General features: G+C 37.2%; 1 pseudogene; it reads left to right on the top strand.

Moving 5' to 3' along the window:
- Positions 1 to 6,319: 6,319 nt before the first annotated feature.
- LOC102255257 lies at positions 6,320 to 16,872 on the top strand (annotated as a pseudogene).
- Positions 16,873 to 25,394: the final 8,522 nt, after the last annotated feature.

Raw genomic sequence — 25,394 nt, 5'->3', positions numbered from 1 at the left:
ACTTCTTTGGAAAACAACTAAACCAAGAACGTTATGTTTTCTATTTAAGAAAGAAATACAGCCCAACTGGCATGGCTCAGTGGTTGAATGTTGACCTATGAACCAGGATGTCATGGTTCAATTCCCAGTCAGGGCATATGTCTGGGTTGTGGGCTCAATCCCCAGGGAGAGGCATACAGCAGCCGATCAATGATTCTCTGTCATCATTGATATTTCTCTCTCCCTCTCCCTTTCTCTCTTAAATCAATAAAAAAATATTTTTAAAAAAGAAAGAAATACAGAATTCTCATTATAAGGCAAACCCATATTTCAAAAAGATAAATTGGAGAGTACTTAAAGAATTTCAGCTGGTTAAGGCATTTAAAATAGGCTAAGAGAATTTCTTAACTCTAGGCTCATAGAATTTTAATTTGATTGTGAAGAGCATATACTTTTTTTTTTTTTTTACCATGAACTGGTTTTGTAAGATTTTATTCTTACTCTTGTGAGATCAGACACACAAGAGTAAATAACAATGGGTCAAAGTCTTTTTAATTTAAGAAAAAATGCTTAACTTTTGTCAACTGAAGGTGACACAGGATTATTAATATGTTGAATGTCCAAGAATAACTGGTGTGTTGAGATATTCATCAATTAATTTATTTTATCCTTTAGGACTTTAAATTTTTTTTGGCAAAGCAGACATCTATCAACACATTCATTGAGTTAGAACTTGATATGAATGCTTTTAACAATGAACCTCATCTGCACAAATATTTGGTGCTCTGAGTTGTAGATCTGATAGAACATAGACCTACTACATGATCTTAGTTGCTGCCTCTCTCCCCCACCTTAAAAAATATACTAGGCAAGCCCCTAAGCAGTTTCAAATTTTCAATGGAAGAGTTTTTAAACCTGAGCAATAATACCTCATCAATCCTTTTGTTCAACAAGTCATTATGAAATCTTATGATATTGAACAAATCCCAGGCACTTTAGAACAATTAACTTTTCAAATTTTTGCAAGTTCCTGAATGTGTCAATTAACTTCATTCGGTTATAAACCAAACACTGAGACAGCCTTCTTATAAGCTTTGAGTAAAAAAATGTGGAAGAATCAGTGTACCTCATCACCATTACAGAAAAACTATTTAGAAAACATTTTTCTACTGCATATATTATCTTTGATCCATAGTCAAAGTATCATCACATCTGAAACGATTATATAGTTTTAATGACTTAAACAAGATTTCAGTTTGCTTTTCAAATATATTAATTTTTCTGATATGTTGGCTTTAAATGAAGCACAGAAGATAATTGAATGCTATACCCCAAAATTCACTATAAGTTGCAATTGAGCAGGGACTGGACTCTCAATTGTAAACATTATTTAAAGCACATTGGCACAGAGCAGATAGCTATCCAATAACTACATATGAATAAAGAAATATATGTGTGTATATACCAGTAAGAGCCTTTCAAGAAATAGGACAGCATGTGCAGTAAGTTCAAGGGACAATTGTATTATTCATGCATTCATTTAAATTTACCTTATTATAGTGTGATACATGAGAACAGAACCTGAGTTCCTGCTTTAAAGAATACTATTTGAATCACCTTAGACAAATTATTTAGCCTCTTGAATCTTGATTCTTACCATCTTAATTTACAAAACAGGGCTAATAATAATATGTACCTTTCATACTTAACCATTTTATTATAAGGATTTTAGAAAGGCCCTGACTATGAAAGCCTTTTATAAATTATACAGTGTTATAAATATTTAACTTAGTTAAAGTAATTTTCTATCATCATGAGTTAGAGATTATTTCAATTAATAAAGTAGATCTGAATATTTATCCTAACATTCCCAATAGGTATCTGTAAATCGCTAATTAGCCTAATTATGGTTGTTTTCTTTGTAGAAAATATATCCCATTAGTTTTCTTCCCCCAAAACTAATATTTTTTAACCAAGAAAAGAAGTATGAAGGCAAAGAAGAAATTAGACTAGTCTGAACTTGCTGAGATACTGAACTGGGGTTCAAGGGCTTGCAGAATACCAGGATAGGTCTCAGAAGTTCTTTCCTCCCATAAATTGTATATAGTAGGTTGTGTATAGTGCATAAGTTTTGTTCTTCTTGGAAGAAGATCCTTTAATTTTTATCAAATTCTCAGTTTCCCAACCTCTGAAAAATTAAGAACTTCTTGTTTAAACAAAATTGGGTAGTATCTATAAAAGTAAATCATGTAGAAGTTTGTAATTTCAGTTACTGAATTATTAAATATGTTCATGGAACTCAGTGTTTATGTAAGAGCTTTGTACAAAATGCAGCAGTACTCCATTTTTTCCACTTTTTTTTTTTACTTCACCCCCAAGCAGAGAATATTTAAGCAAAATAGTCTATGACAATACACAGTGCTCAATGGGGTTAATTTTATAAAATTATGGGTGAGTTTTAGTCAAGATTTCTAATAGTGTCGATAACCAAGAATTACATTTTAATGACTAACTCAATAGTCCTTCTCAAGGTGATATAAGGTTTAAATATTGCCTTAAAAGTACTTGTAGTACTGAAGGAATAATAAAAATGCAAGAAATTACTGCATTAATATTTTGTGCTGTGCACCTTTTTGTTTCTTATGTTCTCCTTTATAGCTTTTGCTTTGGAAGTTTAGAAAAACCAATAAAAATTGAACACTAAAATATTAAGCTTTTTCATTTTAGAAATTGCCACATTTTAGATTTTATAGAAGTTGCCTCATAAAGCTGATTGATTTTTAAATTTTCAGTTTTAAGTCCTTGTATTCTCAGGTCAAATATTTTCAATTTTGCCTTTATAGTTTCACAGAAAGGCATAAGAAAAGTTAAAACTTTTTAAAAGTCACTTTCTGTATTTGTGCTTCACTTTTATTAAAAAGCACTCAATAAAAACCTCAAACTTCTCTTTTAAAGCAGGAAAGTGAATGGAGTGAAGACTTTGATGGTTTTTCTTCATCAGTAACTTCTTAAACATAATGCTAGTAAAAATTGGTTGAAATTTCTTTAAAATATTTTAAATAGAGTACTCCTTCATACAGACAGTATTGTAAGGATGAAGGTGGCAGGAGTGACATCTTTTTAAAAGGGCTTTATTAAACAAAATACTCCATAATAACTGAAAAAATGATGCAGAGTTACCATGAAAATACATCAAAAGTAAAATTTAAGCATTGTAGAAGACTCTGTGATCAACACATTTTATGTTTTGTACTTTTTATATGTAGTTAAATTTGGGAAAGATTTAATATAATTTTTACTTAACATATATTCTATTCAATTTAGCTAATATTAAATGTGTTCTTTGTTCAGTAACCCTTTGGTTTCAAAGAAAAGGAATCTATTTAACTTCATATAGGAAAGCTCCAGGGAGAATCCGGCATATGTATTTACAAGAGGTACATATAGGTGTTATGTGAACTAAAAAATCATCAGTTATGTTTGTCATCTTCTCTCTTTATTACTTTTTCTCACTTCTTCTCCTAATAGTACACTGAATATTTGCTCCCAATGCTTTACTCCTTTTATATTACATTAAGGGCCTTTGTCACTTGCCTTCATACCCCCTTTCACTAGTGTGGGCAGAGTAGATTTTGTCACCCCATTAATGTTGGGGTAGACTTATGACTTAATTTGACCAATGAAATTTTAGCAAACAAGCATGGTTCAGATAATTTGAATTGTCTGGCTTGGCCTCTTATACTGCTATATATGTCACTGAGATGAGCACATCTCAGAAAGCCACTGGGCCACTAGTAATTACTATAATCCACTGATATTTTGAGATCATATATATAGTAAATCAGACTAATAAATAAACCTGTTTTCTTTATTATTTTTATTTCATTACATTTATGACTTCTCTGTTTACTTTCAGTATATAAGTTGTCAAATTATTTAAAATATTTGTAGTCACAGGCACTACATGACCTTACAGATATACAACATATTCCAGTACCATCTGACTTTCGGTAGTCTCTATTTCTTAACAAAATTTGACATACAACCTTACTGTTGGTCTGAATATAGATTAACTAGCAATGAATCATTATCAAATTGACTCATGGTACAAACTTGAATACCTATTCTGGGCTGTGAGCAGAACAAGTTTTCTTAAAACTCTCATTAAAATGGCCCTGGCCCATGTGGCTAAGTGATTAGAGCATCAACCCACCCAGCAAAGGGTCGCAGGTTCAATTCCCAGTCAAGAGCACCTACCCGGGTCACAGGTTCCATCCCTGACCCAGGCAGGGTGCCTATGGGAGGCAATCAATTGATGTGTCTCTCTCTCATTGATGTTTCTCTTCTCTCTCTCTCCCTCTTTCTCTCTCTCTCTCTCTCTCTCTCTCTCTCTCTCTCATCCTCCTTCCATCCCTTCTACTCTCTCTAAAAATCAGTGGAAAAAATATCCTTGGGTGATAATTAACAAAAACTAACTAAATAAAATAATATAATTCTCATTAAAATGGATGTAAACAGGAGATGGATAAAAGATTTTCTACTATAATTTTAAAGTAATAATATATATTTTCAAATCTTGACATGTAGGTTTACATGGCATTAGTCTAGCAACACTTGCTTTGCTAGTATTTAAGTTCTTTTTTGGTTTCTATGTCTTTTATTTAAGACTAGAGTCCTGGTGCATGAAATTCATGCATGGGGGAGGGGGGGCGGTCCCTCAGCCCAGCCTGCACCCTCTTGCAGTCCAACTGCCACAGAGGTGGGAGAGGTTCTTGCCACCACCACTGTGCTTGCCAGCTGTGAGCCCAGCTTCTGGCTGAGTGGTGCTCCCCCTATGGGAGCACACTGACCACCAGGGGGAAGCTCCTGCATTGAGTGGGATCAGACCGAAACCGGCTCTCCCACATCCCCTGAGGGGTTCTGAATTGCGAGAGGGCACAGACCAGGCCAAGGGACCTCACCAGTGCATAACAAGGACCAGGGAGGGGCGCAGGAGTTTGGACAGCTGGGGAGGGACCACGGGAGGGCTCCAGGGCGTGTCTAGCCCGTCTCACTTAGTCCTGATCGTCCAGATCCCAGCAGCAAGCTAACCTACCAGTCTGAGCGTCTGCCCCTGGTGGTCAGTGCACATCATAGTGAGCAGTTGAGTGGCCTTACCATATCATTAGCAAATTACGCTTTAATTGGTTGAACAGATAATTGGATGACTGGACACTTAGCATATTAGGCTTTTGTTATATAGGATTTTAAATTGTTTTTGGAGAGTGGAAGGAAGAGGGAGAGAGAACAAGAGAGAAACATTGATATGAGAGTGAAACATGATTAACTGCCTCCTGCATAATCCCCACCAGGGGTTGAGCCCAGGCATGTGCCCTGACCAGGAATCAAAGTGGCAACCTTTCTGTGCATAGGATGACACCCAAGCAACTGAGCCCCACTGGCCAGACCCCTATGTCTTTTTTTTATGTTTACTTTCTCTTTATTGCATTTCTCATTACATTTTTTGAGTATTCTTATAAACAGTGTTTTGTATTCTGTATCTGTTATATTGCTTGCCTTCATTTGATTTCATTGTTTTTATGGAGTTTTCTGATATTTTTAATTTGAAACTTGTTTCTTTATCTCCTTATTTTGGCTGCCTCTCTGTGTTTATTTCTACATATTAGGTAGATCTGCCATATGTTTCATTCGTGGCAGGGTGGCTTAATTTAGTAGGTTTCTTGTGGGGCCCAGTAGCACCGTCTCCCTCATTATTTGCTCCAGGTGCTCCAGAAGTCTCCCTTGTGTGGGTTGTGTGTGCCCTCCTGTTGTAGTTAGTTGAGCTTTGATTGCTAATGGAACATCAGTAAGTGGGACTAACCTTCAGGCTGATTGGCAGTGAGGATTGCCCACAACCAGTGCAGAGAGATTGACTTTACTGGGCTGTGGAGCCTACCAAAGACACCATTTGGCTGTGCTGCTTGTGGAGCTATCCGAATATTACGCTGTTGTGGTCTGCAGTCGGCAAGAAGGTATGTTGGTTTTGGGCCTCTTGGGAGGGTCTCTGGTGCAGGCCAAGTTCAGCCACTGCCTGTGACTAGCTCAAGGCCACTTGATAGGAGCTACACGGTGATACGTGGTTGGCAGGTGCCCGTGCTGGACCTGGAGGCTTGTGGGAGAAACACTGCTGTTAACCAAGGTTGGCTTCCACCCACTGTATCAGGCCTAGGGCAGTTCAGCAAAAGTCATAGGGCGTCCTGAGTCATGCCATTGCCTGTTGGCTACTCATAAGGTTCAGCTGCTGAAAGAGCCTTAGGTATTACATGCATTGGGTGAGGCGGGGTCTCAGGCATTTACCAGGATGGAGCAAGTGGTGTTCCCCAGGTTAATGCAGATTCAGATTTGGCAAGTGATGAGCCTGGGGCTACTAAGCAAAAGGCACAAGGTACGTCAAAGTCAGCCTGAGGGTCTGTGAACCTTTGAGAGATTTTTAAGAAAGGTTACAGTGCAGGCAAGGCCCTGCCCACTACCGAAATAGCCTCCAGCGGTGTGCAGTTTGGTTGGGCAGTGTCTTTAATGCAGATTCAGATTTGGCAAGTGATGAGCCTGGGACTACTAAGCAAAAGGCACAAGGTATGTAAAAGTCAGCCTGAGGGTATGTGAACCTTTGAGAGATTTTTAAGAAAGGTTGCAGTGCAGGCAAGGCCCTGCCCACTACCAAAATAGCCTCCAGCGGTGTGCAGTTTGGTTGGCAGTGTCATCAGAGTGGAGCTGGTGGAGTTGACCAGACTAATGCAGGTGCAGATTTGGCTGGGAGGGGGCAAGGCTCTCCCTCCAAACTTTGACATGAAGCCACACAACTCAGGTTTTCCCTATATGTGTGTGGTGCTTCCTGGACCACTGCCCTTTAGCTTAAGCCCAGCATGAGTGCCCAGGTGTAAATCTGTGCAAAGGGCCCTTTAAGATTATGCCTATGTTTCCAGCAGCCTTCCCTCTCACCTGGATGAATAGAGTTCCTGCTGAATTTCACAGCCAGTTGTGGGGGGGCTCCTCTTCCTGGTGCTCTGGGCTAAAGAGCCCAGTGTGAGCCTGGGCTTGCTGCTCAAAGGGAACCTGTGCAGCTGAGATATCCCTCTGGATTCTCAACCTCCACACATGGGTGTGGGGCCAGGCCCTTTTGAGTCTCCACCTCTACTACCAGTCTTGATGTGGCTTCTTCTGTATATCCTTACTCATAGGACTTTTGTTCAGCTAGCCTGGCCCTACCTGGCCTATATTGACTGAACCAATCACATACACTCTGGCCTGCAAATAACCTTATCTTGACTGGAATCTTTATTGTAAGAGCTATTTTTAAAAAAAAAAAAAGATCAACAAACGCTTAGCTAAGCCAAATAAGAAAAAAATAAAGAGACCATGTCTTAGTCAGTGCAGGCTGCTACAAAGAAGTACCATAAACTGGGTGGCCTACACAACAAACATTTATTTCTCACAGTCTGAAGGCTGGGAATTCCAAAACGAAGGAGTGAGCAGGTGCTTTGTCTGATGAGGGCCCGCTTTCCACTTTGCAGATGGCCATTTTCTTTTTTGTATTCTCACATGGTAGAGAGTCAAGAAAGGAAACAAGCTGTCTGTGTCTCTCGTCAGAAAGACACAATTCTCGTTCACAAGGGATCCATTCTCATTACCTAATTACCTCCCCAAGGCCCCACTTCCGAACATCATCATGTTGGGAATTAGAATTTCAACATAAGAATTTTGGAGGGACACAAACTTTCATTTCCTGTAAGACTGAAAAAACAGAAATCAGAAAAGAATGAGAAGACATTACTGATGCCACAGAAATAAAAAGGATCATATGAGACTACTATGAATAATTATACACCAACAATGGTCAATCTAGAAGAAAAGAGATAAAATTCTAGAAATATACCAAGACTGAATAATGAAAAAAAATATTTTTTTAAAAATCAGAGAAGACCAATAATTAGTAAGGGGATTGAATCAATAAACAAATATCTTCCAACAAAGAAAAGTCCACCTAAATCAGTTTTTAAAAATGAAAGTTCTAAAAAAAAATGAAAGTTCTAGGATTTGTTGCATATACTATGGTACTGTATGTAGTACACTTAAAAATTATTAAAATGGTAAAATTTATGTTAAGTGGTTTTTGTTTGTTTTTAAAATATATTTTTATTGATTTCAGAGAGGAAGGGAGAGGGAGAGAGAGAGATAGAAACATCAATGATGAGAGAGAATCATTGATCAACGGCTTCCTGCTTGCCCCCTACTGGGGATGGAGCCCTCAACCCAGACATGTGCCCCTGACCGGAATCAAACCCAGGACCCTTCAGTCCTCATGCTGACACTATCCCCTGAGCAAAACCAGCCAGGGCTGTTAAGTGGTTTTTTAACATAATAAAAATAACCCTAGATTAATAATATACACATCTTTTCAAGTTGGAAACAAAGATATTTTGTTAAAAGAAGACAAGAAGTCTTTCTCACCCTCAGTACAGGCTCCCAATCTAACACACTACACATACACTAGTTCCTAGTACCATCCTTACACCTGGTATAGAGGGCCCTTCCCAGGACCTACACTTTACAGTGCCTAAAACTTCAGGAACTCATCCACCCCAAAAATGTATTAATGAACACATGAGCAATTCTGTAACCCTAACATTTACTCTCATGACTAATGCTATTTAAGTCCAAGGGGAATATTTCTTCACTTTTCTTGCCCCCATATTTTGAAATTAGAAGTGTCTTAATCCAAACATCATGAGGGTTTATGAGAGTACCTTTGTTGACTCTGGAGAAAAAGTCTACATTGGGATATAGAGCAAATGTGAGAAGCAGAGCACTTAGGTAAAGGAAAACACAAACTAACTTGAATATCCTTTCTCTTAGAAAGCATGAATGCATTAGATTCTTGTGTAACAAAGTATGGTTTCCCAGTGGTTGCCAAATATACATTTCCTTGATTTCCTTTGTGTTCAATTTTAGTTCCTAAACTTGTTGAATTTTGCCCCCAGTTGAATTTTGCAAGTATTGCACTAGACAAAGAGGAAAATTTAGCAATATTAATATAATTTATATTATTGCTAAATAATCATATGTAGACATGATACATGTTCTTTACAATTAAAGCCAGATGGATATTGAATGATAAACTTGTGAATACTTTTATTCTTACAAAAATATTTTACAAATCTAAGTAAATTTTAGAAATAAAAAGTTCTAGCATTTTAAGTAAATATGGTTAAATATAGATATTTAGTCATTATATTAAGTATTTTGCCTATTACTTTTGAAGACTTGAGAACTGTAACTTCTGAGAACATATGAAAATAATTTTAGTATTTAATTTTATATTGACTGACTATTTAAAATATCAAATTTTATGCACTTTGAATATTATTTCTTTCTAAACATTGAAGAACAACAATGTGGCAGGCAAATAAATATATGCAGTAGTGGTCACAATATGAATTTTCAACAAAATAGAATTTATTAAAAAATATGGTTAGAACTGATAAATCATTATGAAAACTACTAAAAAAGATGGGGAATAGGCAAATTATTTACAAAAGAAACATACCTAAAACTAATGTACAATGATTTTAAAAAATCTTTACCAATAATCAGGAATGCAAATTTGAAGTGCCCATTTTTTTCACTTAAGAAATTATTAGATAAAATTATAACTAATACTCAGTGCTGATAAGAAAGCAATTAAATGAGCTGAGGAGAGAGGCTCAACCTCCTTTAAAAGCAAATCATCAACATATATTTTACTTGAAAAATGTTTATGCCTTTTGATCTAGAAATCTCTTTTCAAGAAGTCTATCTTCAGTGAATTATCAATGTAATTTGTCACAGAATTTTTATGGAGCAAAATTTTGGAAACAGCCTAAATGTCCAAAATTTTAAATTATTCATAAATCATCTGATGCATCTGGAAGATGAGATATGCTACAATATTTAATTCTATGTTCAATAAGTGTTTTTTACAGTTCTGGAGTCAGAAATCTAAAATCAAGGAATCTGCAGGCCTCCCTTCCTTCTGGAGGCCTCTGAATAATTTGCTTCCTAACTTTTTTCAGCTTCTAGAAGCCACCTGCATTCCTTGGTTCTTGGCCTCTTCATTGAATTATTTCAACCTCTTGCTTGCTTCTGTTGTCATGTCTCCTACTTCTCGCTCTAATTCTCCTGCCTCTTCCTAATAAAGACCCTTGTTGATTAAATTCAGTACACCTGCATAATCCAGGATAATAAGTCATCACAAGATCTTTAACTTAATCACACCTACAAGGTCCCTTTATTATGTAAAGTAGGATTCACAAATTTGGGATTATGATATGGACATCTTTGGGTGGCCATTATTCAGCCTTCCATTATGAAACAAATTCAAAATGAAGATGATATGTATACTAGTAGAATTGTATGTATGATATCCATCTATTTCCAAAATATTATCATAAGCACATGATCTATATATATATAAAAAGCCAGCGACCATAATGCCGTAACAACCAGAACGACCAGTTGCTATGACACCCACTGTGGCCAGCAAACTGGCCAGATCGAGGGTGGGGCCAGCTGGCCAACCTCCTGCAGCCCCTCCCCCTGGCCAGTTCTACCCCCAATGGGCCCCCACCACTGCGATCTGCCTGCAGCCTATTCCCCTGGCCAACCCCGCCTCTGATTGCCCCCCCACCCCAATAGGGGGTGGCACTGGCCAGCAAACCTCCTACAGCCCTCCCCCTGGCTGGCCCCACCCCAGATGGGCCCCACCACCCTGATCAGGGGCAGGGCCGGCCAGCCAACCACCCATGGCCCCTCCCCCAGGCTGTTGGCCTCCAATTGCCCCCTCATTTGGGGGTGGGGCCAGCTGGCCCACCACCCACAGCCCCTCTCCATGGCCAGCCCCACCCCCGATCAGCCTCCACCACCCTGGTCGGCTTATGGCTGCTCCCCCAGCCAGCTCCGTCCCACCACACCAATTGGGGGCGGGGATGGCCCGGCCCTGATTGGGCTTGGATTGGGGTGGGCTGGCTGGCCATCTTCCCACTATCTCCTCCTTTCAGGCACACCCTGATCCTCTGATTGGGGCCTGGCTGTTCGAACCCCACCTGTGCACGAATTCGTGCACTGGGCCTCTAGTAATGTTATAATCAACATTTTTCAATGTCAGCAGCCAGAATCTTTCTAATTCTGACCTGCTTAAAAGCAGATGTGAAAATGATTTTTCCATCTTAATGTATACTACATCAAAAATTTCACTTTTCAGATGTAACTAAGTTTGACTATCCAAAAAGAAAAAAAAAATGTGTGAACACACACAGTTGCATATTTCTTCAAATATAACATATATAGTTTGACCTTACCCCAAATAACAAGTCTATTCCCTACGTATTATATCTTCTTGATCTAAGTTAATACTTTAATGCTTGCATGAAAGTCAAATAGGTATCTTACATAAACAAAATAAATAATAGTAAATTTTCTATTTGCTATTTTTTTCTAACTGCTAAAATATTACCAGCTGGTTTGCATTGATTGATCTTTGTAAATGCAAATGTTTAGTAGCTTGTGGAAAAATTTTAGATTCTATTTGTCATGTGGCCACATTAATTTAATGTTTGCATTAATTTAATACTGGGCATAGAGTAGTTTTATCATTTATTTTAATATTATGTTTTCAAAAATATAAATAAGCATAATATATTCTCGTAGTAAAATTGGGAAATAATGCATCTTCATGAAGTGATAGTTTTGAAATAATTATCAATAGCTCTTTTTACCCAGAATTCAATCCGTTGGTCAAAGGTTTTATTTTTAATTTGAACCCTAAATACTCATAATCCTTACTTTGTATTACCTCCTGAATGTCATTCCTTAAAAAGACATCAGTTATGAATATATTCCTGTACAATTTTGTGCCAAAGTCATTAAAATGATTTTCCTCTAAAAGTATCATTCAATAGTAATGTTGACAATTTCAATTATTTGTTAAACAGAAAGAAGAAAATCTAGTAATATTTTACAGCTCTGAATAATTTTTTAGAGTATCCAATCTGAATTTGCTAATAGCAATTGTAATAATCTAATTCTTGTTGATTGAAACAATGGTTTAATCTCTGGCTCTCTGCCTTTGTATACTTCAATCCCATTTGATAACTGTGCCAAGCCATTCTGCTGTGGGATTTATGAATTTCTAGGGTGAAAATACTGGAAAAAGTAATGGCATTCATTTGGGTACTATCTTAGTTACGAATCTCTTGGAGTCTGTCTCATTTACAGTTTAGCCTCTTTCACCACTAGTTTATCTTCATATGTGTGTGTTATTTGGCCCTGCTTTAATTTATTTTCCCACTGCATATTTGAGAACAAAGTCATCAGAAAGTATATTCTGATTTTCATTCTAATTCAAGTTAGCTTCCATTTGGTTTGCTTTGAGAACATTTAATTGGTTCTCTTCAATAGCATTTATTATATCTGTCCGGTAGCATGGAGATTTGACACGCAGGGTGCCTGGATAACTCCAAGATCAATTGAAAATAGTTATTTCAATCAAATTCTATCATAAAGAATTCATCCCTGGATGCTTATGATGAAGATTTTAAATTTTTTCACCTTATAATTCTATTGAAAATATATTTTACTCCTTATGCACTATTTCAAAGCTATTGTTCTTTGTAACTCTATCCTTTACCATCTTTGATCTAAAAAAAAATACTTCTGAAGCAAGTCATCGAGTTTGTCAATTAAATATCTATTAGCTTTATTTTATGTCAAGTAAAACCTGTAGCCTGACTTACAGTATTTAATTTGACTTGGAAATATTTGTATTTTTGGCGAGGATTTATTATGTTATACTGATTTTCCCATACTACATTTTATTATCAAGTTTTGATGAGCTTATGGGAGTGGGTTTCCAAGAACTCAAAATGAATACATCATCACCTCCATCCTCTTGACTTGTCTTTTTGTCAGTTCTGCTAGCTTTGACTACTTCCCTTCGAACTGCCCCTGACCCTGGCCGTGACATCCAGTGAGCTTCTGGACTGTAATTTTTTGTACTGTAATTTGATGTGGGATCCTTGTCAACACCCAGTCACTGTGAAACCCTTCACCCAGCCTCTGGTTTGGCATAAGCTCTTTCAGCCTGGGCAGTATATGAGGCCCATAACATATTTGCAATTTTTAAATATTTCTACTTAAATATCAGCTTTCCCAATACTGTTAGTTTATTTATTTATTTATTTTTTACTTAAAGGTAATCTAGTAATATAGGCAGTAAGGTAAATTTATTTTCATCTCCTTTTAAACATTAAAACTTTACATTGTTACAAATGTATTCACTATAGATGTAATGCAAAAAAAATTGACTTACTTTTTAAATTTAAATTCACGGATAAATAATGATATACAAACATATATTACTTTTTATTAATAGATAAAAGCATAAACATAAAATTTACTTTTATAATTGTTTGCTATAAAGTTGTTTGCTTTTTTTTAAGTCCACAGTATTTGCATCTAGCCTTTTTGGAATACAGGAGTGAATCAACAATAGACTATAAGGCCATTATTTATTCATTCATAAGATATAGAAATTCTAGGTTGTATAATGTTTCAAGGTAAACATTACTTTGATGGATGCTTCTGTGTAGCAACTTGTGAATAACTACTTGGGAATTTTATTAGTCTGTTAAATGTATAAAAATTGCATAAAAATGTTAAGTGGAAAAATCTTTTCCATCCCTTTAAAAACATAATTCTTATAATACAAATAATACGGAAATAATTTACATTAAAAAAATGTAAACTTTACTATTTTTCTCCTAGATTTAAAAAAATGATTTAAAAATTTGCACTGTTTATATATATTGTATATTTGTGCTATTCATATATATTAAACAGTCAATTAAAAATGTGATTTATGACAAAGGTATTCTAATAGAAAGATGCTTAAAACTTGGAAATATTTTGTGTTATTATTTAACATATTCATCTTTGATTTTAGATGCTCAAACCATATCTGAAGTCAAGCAAGAAATATTTTAAAATGAAAAATATTTAATATCTCAATATTAGATCATTTTATATAGTTATATTTACATTAGTAAAACTAATTACCAGTCTTATAACACCTGCATCATCTTTTCAAAAGCTTTGTTTAATAGAAAAAGTATTATTCCAAATATATGAAATTTGATTAAAATAACTATAAGTACTGTCCTTACTAAATACAAATGTGCAAGGAGGCCAAAACAGTCGACGATGTTATGCAAATAATCAGATACTATGACATGGTACAGTATGAAATGGCAGAGTACTGAGAAATGAGTCAGGGCCTGGAGATGTGTTAAGGGGTTCCAATTCTATTCTAGAGACATGAGGAGATAATGAAGAAGCTAAGTATATGAGTGATAATCAGTTTCATGTTTTAAACATATCACTCTGTTCTGTGGAAGCAAATCTATTCACCAAAGGACATACATACTTGGATGACAAATAACAATGACTTATATTTTGAGCTTTATATGTAGACACACATTCTTTGCAATGTTCCTAAGTCTGAAGGACAAATGTAGCAGCATTTCAACATTGTTCCTTACATATATTTTTCCAAAGGTTTGACTTAGAAATAGAAGAATATGTTTTAGATTAACATAGATAGAAAATTAAAATAATCTGGTGTGTTTTTAACCAATAATTAATATAATTTAACCAATTATGCTAATAGCTAAATGTAGATATCATAAGGTTAATAACAATTATGAGCCATTGATAAGGCTTCTCAATATTGAACACAAACAATGAATATGCTTCTGAGTGAGATATGATTTATTAGATGAAAATTTTCTTGAAAATATTACCTTTTATGTGTATTCTTATGTAATGGCTTCAATACAAGAGAATATTTAGAAAAAAATGTCTTACTAATTTACTTACATGATGTCATGGAGATCTGTTTTTAGGATAGTCATTAGTTGGAATCAGTTCTCTCTCACACAAGGCATTTTACTTCCTGCGAATGAAAGAGTATAATTGATCATGGAAGGTTGCTGGCATTTTTCTAACAACAAAGTAGGCAGTATCTTCCCAGAAATGGTTCAATTTATGTCACCAGTTTAAGAAGGTTTTATTAAGGGCAAGTAAGGTAAATCATCGGAAGCTTGTTATGTGTTCCTTATCTCCTTCTTTACTGGAGAAGATAATTATTCAGAAAACACCCTTGGTTCAAGGGCAGATTAAGTTTTGTGGAGCCAATATAAGAAGAAAACAATATTATGAACATAATATTTGATAGAAGTATAAATATTTACACTAAGAAGAGAAGTCACATATAAAAATTAACTAAGGCATGACAAATATCATAAAAATTAAAAAATCTAGGAGATAAAGTAATAATATTGACATGTCTCTAGTATATTACTTGGTTGCATATTCTTTTTTTCCCCTTGATTGATTAAGGTATTACAAATGTGTGCTTATCCCACCATTGCCCCCCCACCCCCCAGTCCTGCCCTCACCCTCACCCCTTGTTGTCTGTGTCCATCGGTTATGCTTATATGCATGTGGTTGCATATTCTTTAATCACCTCTGCATGTGACACTGATTTCATGAAAACATTTTCCATCAAGTGAACAGAAAGATAATTATTCTATCTACCAGTGTTGTTAAAAAATATTGGTAGACCAAGAGGAAGCAGCGTGGAGGCCTGGCAGTCCCACAATCCCGATGAAGAGGCCAAGAAAGAACAGAAAAAGATGTGCGGCCTCCAGCTAAGCAGCCTGACAAGGCAGAGGAGGCGGAGGAAGAAGACAGAAATCGCACCCCAGGCCCCTTTTGCAAGGGCAAGTGGAAAAATAAGGAACAGATTCTCATCTTTTCTTCCAGAGGAATAAATTCCAGAACAAGACATTTAATGCAAGACTTAGGAATGTTGATGCCTCATTCTAAAGCAGATACTAAAATGGATCGTAAAGATAAGTTATTTGTGATTAATGAGCTTTGTGAAATGAAAAACTGCAATAAATGTATCTATTCTGAAGGTAAGAAGAAACAAGATCTCTATATGTGACTTTCTAATTCACATCATGGACCATCTGCTAAATTCCTACTTCAAAATATTCAGACCTTCCCTGAACTAAAGATGACTGGAAACTGTTTGAAAGGTTCTCGGCCCCTTTTGTCTTTTGACCCTGCTTTTGATGAATTACCACATTATGCTTTGTTAAAAGAACTCTTAATTCTGATCTTTAGTACACCACGCTACCATCCCAAAAACCAACCATTTGTGGACCACGTGTTTACTTTCACTGTTTTGGATAATAGGATATGGTTTCGGAACTTTCAGATCAGAGAAGATGCTGCTCTTGTAGAAATAGGACTTTGTTTCATCTTAAATCTCATAAAGATTTTCCAGGGAAGTTTTGGAGGACCAACTTTATATGAAAATCCTCACTACCAGTCACCAAACATGCATTAGCGTAAGACATGCATAAGATCCATCCCGGCTGCAAAATACAAGGAGAAACAGCAAGTTAAAGAGGCCCAAAAACTGAGAAAGAAAGAACCAAAGACTATCCTTCCACATGATTCCACGGCAGATGTTTTTGATACATCAGCTGAGGAAAAACCTATAGAAATATAGTGGGTAAAACCAGAGCCAAAATTTGATTTAAAAGCAAGAAAGAAAAGGGTTTTCAAAAGACAAAGAAAAATGAAACAGAAGGTGAACAGTGGAAATGCAAAATGAATCACTGGATAACTAATTTTTCAGTTATTTTATATTTATTTTGTATTCAATGTGTAAATACTCTTATTATTCAGGACTATCTTACACCTAATTAGTGTGGCATTTAAAAGAAAAAAATAAAATCTTGTGGCTTCAGTGGTATCTGTTTTTCTAAATAAAATATCACTAGACTTCAAAAAAATATTGATAGTTGGGATTTGTAAAATATGTATTATAATTTACATAGATGTTTACATTATTGCTTAGTTTGGTGTTCTCCAAACACAGGAACACTGGTAAATTATATTTTGTACAATTTCCACCATAAAAGAAAAAATGCATGGTATTATTTTAACTTTATTCTCTGCATTTTTAAATATATTTCTCACAGATATTTTCAATTGGCAAGGCATCAAAGATATCTACTCTTCTGCTCCAAATTTTAACCTGTTTGAATGTTGGGTTTTCCACAGACTAGCTTTTGGATTTTTGCATTTTAAAACCCATTACTTTCTCTTCCACTACTCAAAATATTTCTAGTACTTAGTACCCAGTACTTAGCACCCTAAGATATCAATGATTAGACTTCTGGATTTGTCACTTAAGCAGAGTGAGTCAGCAAATGGGTAATAGAAGTTTTGCTGAACAGCATTACACATGAATGGCTAAATATAACTTAACTTCTGTGAAAGTGATTACAAACCACATGTAAAGCCCAGTAAATCCAAATATCTCAATCATTTAAAATTCACATTGGCTGGATCCCTAAAATGGCCATTAATAGCATGAAAGAGGGGAATTCAGAAAGGAAAATGACTGATTGTAGCTAAAATGTATTCGTGGGTTGTTGTTGTTTTTTTCAAATTTATAAAAACATATGATCATGTGAACACGTAGTACAAATTGCCTTCCCAGGATGTGGTTGTATCATTCTACAACACATACAAAAATTTTATGAGTATTCCTCTCCACCCAGATTCCAGAATAATTGCCCCTTTTCCTGGCCTCTTCAAGAGGTAGTAAGTTCTGTACTCCCCCTCTTATGAGTATTCCTCTCCACCCAGATTCCAGAATAATTAATTCCCCCCTTCCTTGCCTCTTCAAGAGGTAGTAAGTTCTGTACTCCCCCTTCCACCCCAACACACATTATTAGGAGACCTGAAGTGCTGCATTATACCATAAGGTTTTCTTATACCATGCCATTCCTCTTAAACTGTTCCTTTGCTTAAAGATGCTTATTAACTAACCACTTAGGTTATTCATCTGTTTGCTGCAAGGAGTATTGATATACTCTCTTATCCTTCAGTTTTTACCTTAAATGTAACTTCCACACCAAGTCATTTTCCAACCATTGTATTGGTGCCATTTTTTCCCCTTATTGCAGTGCTTCATTAACATTTGTCACATTTATCCAAATTAATAATTATATATTTATTTGTTCATTTACCAAAAGTCCCCTGGTTCTAAATACAGTGCCTACCACATAATAGGTACTAAGTAGTATTTGTAATAAAATCCCATAATGAGGTAAATTCACCCAGCCCCTAAAGCCCAAAAAAGTGAGGTTAAGTTCTTACATTTGGAGGGAGGGATGAGACTGGAACAGAGGGTTGAAAGACTAACCACAGGTTGTGGGACAGGCAACCCTATCTCACAAAAGGTGTCTCTTGACCTTCCCAGCATGTCTCCCAACCTGTTCTCCTCGCACCAGAAAAAAATAGGGGCATTAAATAACTATAAGATTACTGAACGCATTGCTACTCTTACAGATGTTTCATCACAGCCACAAGAACAAGCATTAATTCCATTGACAATGAAGCCAGTGTGCACATCTGATACCAGGTAATGCCAAACCACAGTTGGAATCAAAATTCTTGGTAGGTGTGTTAGACCATAAGCACCATAAGTATTTAATGGTCTTATAAAATTTGCAATAATGTGATCCAGCATTTATAAGTCTAGATTTTCTGGAACCCACTTACTGCATTATATTGCATGAATGAGTGAAAAAATTCATTTATCAGTATTTCTCCAATTTCAAATAATATTTATGATTAAATAAGGATTAAATTACATTTTAAAAAACAACTTAAACTTACAGTGTTTTGAGAGAAATAAAATAATTTAACTTTGTAAATAGAAAATTAACTATTATCAAAATGTTATACATTATTTCTTTCTTAGGAAGAATCATGTTCAACATACTGAGAATTAAATGTTCTAGGAAATTCAATATCTGTTTCTATTTTTCCACATTTCTTTTTACAAAGTTTAAAAAGCAAGTTTACACCCATTAAATCATTTGTGTGTAAAAGCCTTATGAAATAAGTCTACTTATATGGTAAATAAACTCATCAACATTTAGTCCATCCCTGTTTTCTCTTATTTCTTATATATTAAAGCTAAAAATTAATCTTCTTAGACAACCTTGCATGTAGCGCAGGCCATGTGCCAATCCAACCAAGGAAAGTATATGGAAGTCCTAGGGATATCAGGAAAGTGTGTTTCTTTATACAACACCTTGCTCCTTCTCCTCCATTACTTTTTCATCTTGACGAATGTATCCATAGAGAGTGGAGACAACAAAGCAGTGATATTTCAATGATGAAAAGAAGTCTTGAAATCTCACAAGACTTTGACCCTGAAATCCTTGAGACATTGAACCAAGGCCAACAATTGCCTACTTCTTGGCATCTTGTTGCATGGTAATTAAATACATATCAAGTTTATTTAAGCCTCGTTTAAATTCAAGTTCAATTTATAGATGGGTAAAGTTCAACATCACTTGCACAAGTTTACACAAAGAATAAAGGATACAGCCTTGACCTAAATCAGGATGTTGGAGGGGAGGGTGAAAGGGAAGTACCCATTTGACAGTTGATAATCTAAGAGAAAAACAAAACTTGTATTAAAAGTAATATATTGAAATATGTGATAATTTATTAGTCTGGGTGGTTTAATAAAAATAGCAAAACCTTTTTGAGTAGTTATAATGATGTATCAGTCACTTTTCTAGCCACTTTACATACATTAACTCTTTTTATTCTCAGCATAATCCTATTAGATAGATGCTCTATTATGCAGAGTTTTAAAGGGAAGAATATTGAAGGTATGAGAGGTCATGAGTCTTAAAGTAACTTGTCATAAGTGACACAACCAATAAGTGACAGAACTGGCATTTAGACTCTGGTAGTCTGGCTCCAGTGATTATGCTCCTAGCCATTACCTCACACTATTTCTCACTGGTCTGTTTATGTCCGTTTTAATGAAGTACATATTTCATTCTAATTTTAGGATAACATATTAAACTTAAGGAGTTAAAAAATTTTTCAGATGTAATAAAAAGAGAAAAAACATTAACACTTATATAGACACTGTTCCAAGTAATCCTATATAATAAAAGCCTAATATGCTAAGTGTCTGGTCATCTGGTAAGCCATTCATCCAATCAAAGCGTAATATGCTAAGGCTGCTCAAACACTCGCTATGATGTGCACTGACCACCAGGGGGCAGACACTCCGACCAGTAGGTTAGCTTGCTGCTGGGGTCCGGCCAATTGGGATTGAGCGAAAGGGGCCCTGGTGCCCTCCTATGATCCCTCCCTGGCTGGCCAACCTCCTGAGTCCCTCCCTGGCCCTGATCATACACCAGTAGGGTCCCTTGACCTGACCCTTTCTCAATCTGGGACCCCTCAAGGGATGTCGGAAAGCCAGTTTTGGCCCAACTGGGGAACGACCAGTCACTATGACGTGCACTGACCACCAGGGGGCAGACACTCCGACCAGTAGGTTAGCTTGCTGCTGGGGTCCAGCCAATTGGGACTGAGCGAGAGAGGGGCCAGACACACCGTGGAGCCCTCCTATGGTCCTTCCCTGGCTGGCCAACCTCCTGAGTCCCTCCCTGGCCCCGATCATACACCAGTAGGGTCCCTCGACCTGACCCTTTCTCAATCTGGGACCCCTCAAGGGATGTCGGAAAGCCAGTTTTGGCCCAACTGGGGAACGACCAGTCACTATGACGTGCACTGACCCCCAGGGGGCAGACGTTCAACACGGGAGCTGCTCCCCGGTGGTCAGTGCACTCCCACAGGGGGAGCGCCGCTCAGCCAGAAGCTGGGATCACAGCTGGTGAGCTCAATGGCGGTGGTGGGAGCCTCTCCCACCTCAATGGCAGCACTAAGGATGTCCTACTGACAGCCGTCAGACATTCCCCAAGGGCTCCCGGACTGCGAGAGGGCACAGGCTGGGCTGAGGGACACAAGTGCATGAATTTTGTGCACCAGGCCTCTAGTTACATATATTAACCCATTTAATCTTCATGACAAAATAACAATCCAATAAGTCTGGAACTATTGATTATCTTTATTGTATAGAAGAGAAATTGAATCCCACAAAAGCTAAGACATTTGCTCAGAAGTGGTGCAGGTGGGATTCTAACTCAAGAAATCTGGTTACAACATTTGGCTCTTAAGCATTTCAATAGCAAAGCACATAACATTCCCCATTGCACAATAGTTAAGGCTAGTAAAGTTTATAAAGGAGATAGAGTATTAATTGAACAGTCAGGGAAAGCTTCATGGAAGGGGAAATTTGATCTGAATGAACATTGAAGATAGAAGAAAGTAAGTAGGAATAAGCAATAAAATTGAGATTCAAAAGTTATGAGAAATAAAAAAAAGTCAGAATATCAGAGTCAAGTAGGAACCTGATAATATTCAATGAGATCAGTTGTATTTTTAAAAGCAACCGATTAACTCTAATTTTTAAATTTGAGAATTTTCAAAAATCCAAAGTTTAGCTTCTTCTACTTTCACCCACCAATACTTGTTGACTCAATTCTTGACTATTATCAATTTATTCAGTTTAATTCTATGATAATTTATGTTCTGACTGGCAACTCTTAGGTACAATGAAAATAAAATTTAAAAGTTATGATTTCTGCTTTCAAGGAAATTATAGTCTTCTAAATTTTTAGACCATGTAACTGTCACATTCACCATCTTCCTTTCAATTTTTGCACCTAACTGATTTTAAGACACTACTAAAAAGTTCAACAGACCAATTCAATAAACATTTATTGAGCAACTACTATCTCCCAGACATTGTCCTGGAGCTGGGACTGCAGAAGCTTGTTAGAGGAGAAGACACATAAGCAAATAATCACAGTATAGTGTGGTAAGCATAATGAAGCGGCAAGGTCCATGTGCTCAGGCATCAGTAAAGAGGGCATGCTGGAAGGGGTGAAGTAAGATCTGGACCTAAAAAAGTTTAAAAGCTAATTCAAGGCCCTAGCCACTTTGGCTCAGTGGACAGAGTATCGGCCTGTGGACTGAAGAGTCCTGGGCACATCCCTTGGTTGCAGGCTCAATCCTCAGGAGGGGCCATGCAGGAGCAGCCAATCGATGATGTTCCTCTCTCATGGATGTTTCTATCTCTCTATCCCTCTCCCTTCCCCTTTCTCTAAAAATAAATAAAAACATATTTAAAAAAATAACTATCACCGAGTGCTTACTGTAAATCAGGTACTGTGCTAAGTGATGGTGATACAATACTGAGAAATGCAAATGTTATCTCTGTACTTGCCAAGCTTATAGATCAATAGAATGAAACCAATCCTTTGGGATTGCAAAAAGCTGGAGAATTCTATATAATAAAGCCTAATATGCAAATCAACCGAACGGCAGAACCACCGGTTGCTATGATGCGCACTGACCACCAGGGGGCAGACGCTCAATGCAGGAACTGCTCCCAGCCCACAGGCCCCAGACCAGCCAAGGCGGGTGCCAGCGGGGGCCCTGCAGAGGAAGGTGACCGGCGGCGGGGCCAGCCAGCAAGCAGATTGGTGCCATCTCCCCCACCTCCCGATCACCCCACCAGCTGCTGGTGAGCGGGTGGCGCCAGGCTGGCCAGGTGGGTGCCAGGGAAGGGCCCCCCAATTGTCCCGCTGGTCACCCCACAGATTGGCCCTGATCCCCAACCAGGCCTTGGGACCCTACTCATGCATGAATTTTGTGCACTGGGCCTCTAGTAAAGAAATAAAAGATGAAAGAAAAAAGAAATTCAAGAAGAGGAGAGACACCACAGAAAGGGATTTTGGAACCAATAGAGTTTGTTAGACTTTTGAATCAGCAACTTCTAAAAATGGAGGCATTCTTGGAATGAGAGCCAAATGAGAGGGGAAAGCAGGGATCAATTACAGCACTTGAATCCAGTAAGTTTTATAGTTTGAGAAAGGTCAAACATCCAGATAGATCTGAAAAGAGCAAGAATTAGTGCATAGAAAGCACAATGGATTGATGACTCAGAGGTATTAATTTTCTTTGAAAGTGACAGCTAGGTCTCCCACTATGCCCTACCAAGTTAAAGTAGATTTGTTTCTTGGTGCCCGTGAAGAAAAATGGCAGACTGCATGGATGTGATGGTATATTTCACTTCACAAAGGTGTCTGAGACTAAACGCCATGCAAACTGAATCACATTTGTGTTGCTCTTATGAAATGCAGACCTATACTTCTTTTAATCTGATAAAAAAACAAAGAACCATTTCTAATAAGAATAATTTTCTGCTTTTTTTTAGTAAATTTATAAATCATGTAGAAGTTTTTTACTGATACTTTGATAAATATGTTTTGTTTTTTCAAGTGCAATATTAGACCCCGTGTGGGATACTATGATATTAAGACACAGTTTGACATTTCTTGTCCAGATGACTTTTGAAACAGCAACTTCTAAAAGTGCAGGCTGTAAGGAGCCCCCTTTGCTTCAAGTATGTAGCAGTGACATTACATATAAAATAAGTAAGCCAGACATATATAGCAAGATCCAAAAAAGGAACTATCTCCATAAATAAACACAAAACTACAATATCAGCTTGAATTATGAGTCTACTGAGCTATCAGTCATAAGACAGAAAAGATATATGGAGGGTCCATTCCTTCTACAACAGAGAGTACACTATAGGAAACAGGAGAAATTAGTCTCGAAGCATGACACAAAGATCAGGGACTAGAGGGCACTCCCAGTATATCTTCTGAAAGAAAGCTGAAAAATACTGCCAGATCTGCCTAGACTTCTGGTTTATATAAAACTATGCACCTCAGTAGAAAAAAGAGCACAGGTAGGTAAACCTTCTCAATAGCAACCTAGCCAAAACTACCCAATGGCTCAGTATGTATTAGTATGTGAGTATTATGACATGACAGAGATTCAGCTTCTAGTATAGCTATGTAGGTAGGCCCATACATAGCCATAGGTTGATACTCGAAATACAAAATCAACTACCCGTGGATACTAAGTAGCAAACAAAATCAGGCAGAATGTGGAGGAGTCAAAACTTTGAGAGGTACCCAACACAAGAAGGGTTCTCCTTCAGTGAAAGCCCTTCCCTGCTGGAAGGAACTTCACAGAGCATCTTGGGAGGAAGCAAGCCCTGCTGGCTGTGGAACAGGCAGCCTAGTGCCAGGCAGAGTCAGAGGTAAGGGGAACCAGACAGCTGGCAAGTGGGGAGCTAAAAGGGCTAGAAGCTGAGGACACTTGCATCCCCCATGGCAATATTTTGATGGATCTTAAATTAACGATCAAAAAGTAAGATCAGTATGTCAGTGTTGAGGATATAAAAAATGTGTTAAAATTAGGAATATAGAGGAAAGTTTCTGAGTTAAACAGGAAAGTTCATGATAGGAAAAATAGTGTTACATAGAAAAAAATAAAATGAAGTGTTTAAAAAATAAAACACATTGGATGTGAACTTTAAAAAATACAGCAACTGAAATAAAATCCAACTGAAAGGTAATTGAATAGCAGAAATAAGACAACAGTAAGTTAATGTATTGAAGTAAGATGGAGGAAAGATAAACGAGGCAAAGGAAAATTTAAATAATAGATACAATACATGGATAAAGGATCCAACCCATGAAAAGTAGCTATTCCCAAAATCAGATCAGAACATTTAGCAATTGTTGTTGACACCCCACTCAGTTCCAGTATGAGAGGACAGGCAACCTATAGAAATCTGAAATAACCATCCTCAGGCCAAGGAATCTTGTTCTCATCCTCATTTACCAGGTCAGCCTGTCACATTGTTCTCTCTTAAAAGCAGAGCAAATGCAGATCACAATTTATTCTCAGTCCTCTCAGCTAACGAATAATCGAGACAATTCAGGGCTTTACCACCAAGAAATGTAGTTCTGGATTTTTTGAAACCAAGATGGTGGCATAGGTAAACACCTGAAATTGCTGCCTCACACAACCACTTCAAAAATACAACTAAAAGACAAAATGGACATCATCCAGAACCACAGGAAGGCTGGCTGAGTGGAAATTCTACAACTAGAAGGAAAGAGAAAAGCACACTGATACTCAGAGGAGGTGAGGAAGTAAAGGGCAGAGGTACGGAGGCGCACACGGAAAGGGCTGGCAACTGAGGACACGGTTGCCTTTTTCAGTCAGGAGGGAGACACAAGCTCCCGACTGCTCTGAACTCCAGTTCCCAGCAAGTCTCTGGGGACCCAGACTCATACGGGGAGGTACTGGACTGTCTGGGATTGGGCAGAACTCGAGGGCGGCTTTCTCTCAGAGGTGCTTGCAGCAATGACCGTGGGACACTGAGACCCGGGGCCTCTTAGGGCAGGGCTGAGCATCAACCATAGCTGTTTGCTCCACCCTGTTGATTCCCTGAGACC

This window comes from Myotis brandtii, unplaced genomic scaffold (assembly GCF_000412655.1).
Source record: "Myotis brandtii unplaced genomic scaffold, ASM41265v1 scaffold17, whole genome shotgun sequence".
Taxonomy (NCBI): domain Eukaryota; kingdom Metazoa; phylum Chordata; class Mammalia; order Chiroptera; family Vespertilionidae; genus Myotis; species Myotis brandtii.
The sequence above is the reverse complement of the archived record's forward strand: the minus strand, read 5'-3'. Positions and strand labels throughout refer to the sequence as shown.